This window comes from Melopsittacus undulatus, chromosome 3, assembly GCF_012275295.1.
Source record: "Melopsittacus undulatus isolate bMelUnd1 chromosome 3, bMelUnd1.mat.Z, whole genome shotgun sequence".
Classification (NCBI taxonomy): domain Eukaryota; kingdom Metazoa; phylum Chordata; class Aves; order Psittaciformes; family Psittaculidae; genus Melopsittacus; species Melopsittacus undulatus.
The window spans coordinates 43,995,617-44,002,436 of record NC_047529.1 but is presented as its reverse complement, the minus strand read 5'-3'; positions in this window follow the sequence as shown (position 1 = coordinate 44,002,436).

The following is a 6,820-nucleotide window of genomic DNA, read 5'->3' as shown; positions in this document are numbered from 1 at the left end:
GCATGCAGGAATTATATCCTGATTGAATACACTGGGATGAGGTCCAAACTAATCTAAACTAAAGCAGGTCTGTGTAATAACTTATCTTAAAAATCCACAGATGTTAGGCAACCAAACAAATGCTCTGAAGGGCTTACAGCTCTCTAACATGGCTTCTGGACTTCCACACAATGCATCAGTAAAATGAAGAGTGTTAGATAATTTTACTCTGGCCTGTCTCTTCAAAACCAGTTTGTTTACCTTTTTTTTTCTGGATGGTGAGCTCAGATGCAGTGCTACAACAGTAAGTCACTAAAGACATCCAGAGTCTGGGTTTTGTGGTTGGGTTTGTTTCTGTTTTATTGCACGCTTGCACAGGTCAATGCATATCTGCATGTGAAGCTATTAAAGAGAACCAGTAAAGGGGTGCTCCTCATTCCAAGGGTTCATACGCATGGATCTGGAAAAATGTGCATTTTCATAGCATAGCAAAGGGTTCTGGGCTTTACTGCTACATAACGATAACAAAGTGGCACATACAGGACTCAGCAGAGTTCCCACACAGGTTCACGCGGAAACTTCACAGGCTGCGTGAAAACATGCTAGAAGGATCCCATGCTTGCCTTCATGTGGAATATAGGGTATTTCATTCACAGAATAAAAAAATATTCCTCAAACTTACTCTTACGGGTACTTCTGAATGTGATCCACAATGAGTAGGAACAGTATTCCTGTACTAACACAACATGAAATTCCAACTTGAAAGAGCCCATAGCAAGTAATAAATACAACTATACACATAGAGAAAAAGAACATTTTTAGTTACAAAAATAAGAACACTTCTCCAGAATTATGTATTTCAAAACTACATTCTAGAAGGTTTTATTCAAATTTGGAGACTTCCAAACATGCTCTGGGATGCTAACATCACATCAGGGAGACACAAACTTTGTACCAAATTTGTGTGAAACATATGAGGCTAAACTCAGACTAAGGTCAGAGCAAGTTTCCCACATCCTCCACCCAAAACAGATTCTGAGGAGTCTCAATAAGGACCATGCTCCATGAGTTTGGAAATTGCAAATCCACAGTTATATGCTGACTCCCATGCATCCTGCTTTGTACAGCAAATTGGGTAACAAGTGTGCTAATATAGCAGGCTATATTAAAGCTAGTTCCTTACTGAACCTTAATGCAATCTTATTTATTTCCCTTCTGAAGGATGTATACACATCTTTTCAGTTTATTGCTTTTTTTAGCATTCCTTTAGCTACTTCTTCTATGCATTTCTAGAAGACAGTAGCTATTTCAGACAGATCCAATTAGGCAGACCCTCTCTCTGCCTGAGGCATCATTAATTTCAGCAGGGCTCTGCACCACCCAGCAAGTTATCTCTTGAAAGCCAGAGGGAAGAAATATTATCAATTTACTCCTACAAAACTACTCATTCACAGAATTAAGTTAGACTACCTATCACTTAATGCTTCCACGATAATAAAAACATGCAGCAAACCATGAAATTAGTATACAGCATTGCATTTATCTCTTTTGCTATATCAAAATGAATTTGGTAATAAAACCCTAGCTAAGGTGTCAGGATGGCTTCACTCCATTAAAATATAAATAAATGAAGATGAAAATCTACTTAAATCCTTACATCAGTCCAAAATAAAACCCAACTTTACTTGCCTAATGACAACGTGCTTGTGAATCTAAGCTTTCATTAAATGTATTTTTCAAAATTATATACACAGCTGAGTTCATCTAATGGCTCCTGGTCACCAAAAGCAAAGGTCTTCTCCCTATCTCCCTCCTCTCCTGCTTTTTTTTTTCCCCTGTCAGGGTTTGTCATCTCCCTTCTTTGTTCCCAGCTTTCCCATACTCCCTTGGATCCTCTTTCTTGACTGTCAGGTCCTCCCAGGAGCCACTTGCATTTGAAAACATAGCAGAAATTTATCTGTGTTTTTCTCATGGAGGGATACAATGAGTATTGAAATCATGTGGCCAGGAACAGAGGCAAACAGAGGAAAGAGGATGTTTTCCCTATGCAAAGAGAATGCTTTTCTTTTAAACTACATCTTGCAATGACACAGGTACTAGTGGATTAAACTTGCATAGGCATGTTTTTGAGCACTGAAGCCAAACATGATATAACCTGCATCTATTCTAGAAACTCTGCTCTCCTTCAAAGCAAGGTGGCTGCATTCAAACTGCCTTGGAGTACCAGGAAAATTGATGCTAGTGGGCAGAAGACCAAGAGCATGCCAAGCAGCCTTCTGTCAATTTACTAGCACAGATACATGTAACACCTAGGAATAGTCCCGGATCAGGTTTAATTTGTTAGTAAAGAAGTAGCCTAAGAGACTAGGTTCTGCTTTTTCTTAAGCTTCTCCTCCAGACTAAAGGGTTCAGAAGGACAGTACAATTCTCTACCATTCTCCCTTCCGAGGAGAGAGGACCCCTTTGCCCACACTGACGCTCATCAGATGTATGGGACTCAGCCATTTCAGGACTGTGATACTGAAGCCATTTTAGCACCCTCTGTTCTTCCCTATCTGTGCAGCGCAGATTTTCCTCATAACTTAGGTTTTCAACTTGATATTTTTATCCCAGTTTGGCAAGCAAATAGGGTTTATGCTGACAGCTGATTGGATTCTTCCCCCTTTTCTCCCCACACAATGACGTTTTAACCCACTGGACAAAATGTAATAAAACTTTGCACAGACATGGAAGTTTTTAAGGATTTATATTCTTAAAAGTTTAATGAAATAGGCAGTTCTGTAAAAGCCCTGTAAGTATTTCATTAGTGCAATCTTTTCTTGGCATCCTAGAATCTATGTTAGCAATTCAACCACAAGAGCTCATGGGAATGAGGCCCACTGCTCACAGAACTACACGTCACCCTCAAGTCTGCAATACCATTTACATATCCAGGAGGGATGTCTAAAACCCCACTTTACCAGAATCTTCCACTTGCCCTAGAGAGCATGGTTCATGCTCTTTTCCTGCTTTCCTTTCAGTTAACCAAAATGTTAACTTTTCAAATCAGATCCTACATGCACAAATAAGGATGAGAGTACATTTTTGTGTCTACACTACAGGCATGGCAGGTATATAAGTTTCCATCCAAACAGAATCTACTTACTTTCAAGCAGACACAACAAAATAAAATGAAGACCTGTGCCTAATGACAGGCTAGTGCCATTACAGATAAGTCAGCACATCCCACCTGCCTGCCACAAGCCACTTAAGAAGGCACATCTGCCAGACATACGTGTCTTATGTACCATAGGGCATCAACAATGGCATCAGATGCCTACTTTTAGGCAACTGAACACACAGTTCACGCTAATCTTACTCATAGCCTAAGTTTCTAAAATGATAGCTAACAAACTGTCAGCAGAAAGATGTAGAAAAGATGCAGCAGAGCCAGCATACAAGCAGTTAACATCAAAAGGGTGTTTTATGCCAGTTTTGAGGACAATGCTGCTAGCAACAGCGTTACTAGTCATTTTAAGATAAAAATAAATCAAAAAACAACTCACTTTCTTCACATGCCCTGCTGCCAAAATCTCTCAGCTAGAGCTGCCAATCTTCTAGAAAGCTCCCAGCAACTTCCACAAAAATTAAGCACTCTCTACAGTAATCCTGGAAGTGATACATGCAGGCAACTAAAGTTATCATATGAAATAATAAATGTAAACCAGCACACTGCCAAGTTCCAGTCACTATTGCAATGTACTTCTCTGAGAATATTTCTGGAGTTCAAGGAAGAAACCGAACTCGCCAGCAGAGAAGTCATGGGCTTTGTCTAAAGAGTCATACCAGCACACTTACAGAGTTATCTGAAATATTCTCCCCCTGCAAGGTTTTGGGGATTTTTACTAAATCTAAGAAAAAAAAAAACCAAACAATTAGCACACACCACCAAAAACATACTACAAAAATTGCCACAGTTCCAGTGGTGACCTTCTACAGCAGGACTATCGGTTGGACAACCTGTGAAACCTTGCACCTGAACACCCTTGCAGCTCTGTGTTTAGGTCTACTTCTAAATAAAATGATCAAAAATTTACAAACTTACAATTTTGAGGAAGACAGGAAACTATCGTACTAAGAGAAAGGAAGGTTTAAAACTCAAAGAGACTTTATCCTGGCTTCTTAAAAATTGAAGAGACTCAAGAAGTACTAATTATTTGGGCCGATTTGTCTAGGCTTGAAGACTTCTTTTTCGGAAGACAAGCAAATCCTTGAGGAAAGTTTATGCAGCATCAGAAAGTACAGGCTCTATTTATCCACAGGTCATCATGACGATGCTTAGACCACTCTTTCTGAAACTCAGCAATCCCAAACATTCCAATGGTTTAATTCATTCACAGGCCCTGTATTTAAGCTTAGACCATTTAAAATCCATTTTCCATATTGTTACACTCACTCTTACCTCACTCATCCATATTTTCCAATTTCACCCTCAGTGTTTGTATTTCCTCAGCAGTGGGAGATATCTAGGCCCCTGCAACAATGACAACTTCAGAAAGCATTGCTTTGATCTCACTCTTTCCTCGTAGATCAGTTTTGTTTTCAGCTTCACTTTTCTTGCCTGAATTTCACAGAATCACAGAATCCCAAGTGTTGGAAGGGACCTCAAAAGATCATCTAGTCCAACCCCCCTGCAAGAGCAGGAAAACCTAGAGTACATCACACAGGAACTTGTCCAGGCGGGCCTTGAATATCTCCAACGTAGGAGACTCCACAACCCCCCTGGGCAACCTGTTCCAGTGCTCTGTCACTCTCACAGTAAAGAAGTTCTTCCTGATGTTAACACGGAACCTCCTATGCTCCAGTTTACACCCATTGCCCCTTGTCCTATCACTGGATATCACTGAAAAAAGCCTATTTCCTTCAATTTCTTAATATATTTTGGATAATGTAGTAGCCATGAATAGTACATTTTCTGTCACATCAATCTCCATTTTTTACAGACCATTAAGCTACACTAGAAATCATCTCATAAATCATTTTTGTATATTCTTCTAACCTTCTTAAAATCAACAAGTTTTGTCTAACTATTTGAGCATTTGCCTCTCTTGATGAGCCACAGAAGCATTAACTGTACTCCTCTTAATCACTTCATGGTTTCCATAGTTACACATGGAAGATGGAAATATTTTTTTAAATGACAGAAGTCTAACAAAGTGAAGTAAATGGCATGAAACAGCGGACAGCCAGGACCGATATAACATTGTAACTCTCATTCAAAAAACAGAGAGCGCTCACCAGGAGCTTTCCACTCCATTTAATCACTTACATATTTACAGACTGTAGCAAAAATATAGAAATACTCAGAACAAGACTGTCGTTAATAGTGCATGAGAGTGTACATCATCACTGTGGGAGCTTACACCACATTTTATTTATTTATTTTTGTGTATTATTTATTATAATATTTATTTTTTCTATATTGTTATTTCTATATTGTTATTTTTCTATGCTGTTCTTGTATACAAATATTCTCTTTGTATACAAATTGTATGAGAACAAATGTAGTAGAGAAGAAAGAGGGCTTTTTTGGTATAGGATGTAAAATAATTAATGACAAAAGAAACTGGAAACATCTAGCTGTAGAGAAGTTGTAAAGAAGGTTAGTCAAAACACAGTTAACTTCAGAGTCCAATTCTTGAAGTGTAAAAAAAGCTCATGGAATGAAATGTGAGTGGGTCAACTGGTGGGCCATACAGGGCTTAACGGGCACGAATAAAGTTCTGATTTTGTATTATCAAACACACACATACACACAAAATAAAAATAGTGTAATGAATTCTTCATCCTTGGAGACATTCAAAACCCAATAGGACATGGCCCTGGCAACTTGATTTACTTGGGCCTGCTCTGAGCAGGGATTCAGACCAGAGATCTCCAGAGGCCCCCTTCAAACCTCAACCATTCTGTATTCTGTATGGAATAAAGCACTGAGAAATTTAGGTATCTTGGACCTTAAGTTTACCTTCATTTAATGAAAGTGAAGTGACTGTGTGCCTGAAAACTTCCAATATGAGTTACTGAGAACCAAGTTGTCTTATATTTATCATGTATATGTATGTGCATCTCCAGATATTTCAGAGATTAAGTCTCTATCCCATGTTAAAGTAAGGTGTTAACAGCTGATGGCGTTCTCTCTAGATTCAAAAGAGGTTGTCTCCCTAAAACCTGTATTTGGGGTTCTCAATCTGTGAAATGAATGTCACTGTTGAGTTACTCAGAGGAACATATTGGCCTTGACAGCCACTATCTGGATATCTGGGAGATCTGTTCTGGGTACCGACATCTGCAGGGACAATTCATGGGAAAGAACAACGGACACAGGAAATGAACAAAGCTTACGAAGACTTTGGATCCATAGGAAGAGGCAGTGAGGAGATGAGACTAACAGAACACTATGCAGACATGACGCAGAAATCCAGGGTCTGTGAGGAAAAGGAGGATCATTACTAGCTATTTAAATAGGGATAGAAGGCAATAGAGGACGGTTGGTAGTTCAGGAGTATACCCAGTAGGAACTACCTGAATCAGTGACAATCAGTTTAGGACAAAGATTTTTATGGACGACATAACTAACTGCCTGCCCAGGGAATATAAGGGAGAGTATGCAGCACATTCAGATCTGCCTTTTCAAACAAATTCCTGAAAACAGTCTGTTTGAAAGGACAGAAAGCATATTTTTGACATATTGCAGGATAATTTCATTGGAGTGGTCTCTGCTGTGCAGTTTGTCAGAGGCCTTCTCTGACCACTTTGATCACTTTTGCAGAGAATCGTGCTGGATGACTATCACCTCTGCTTA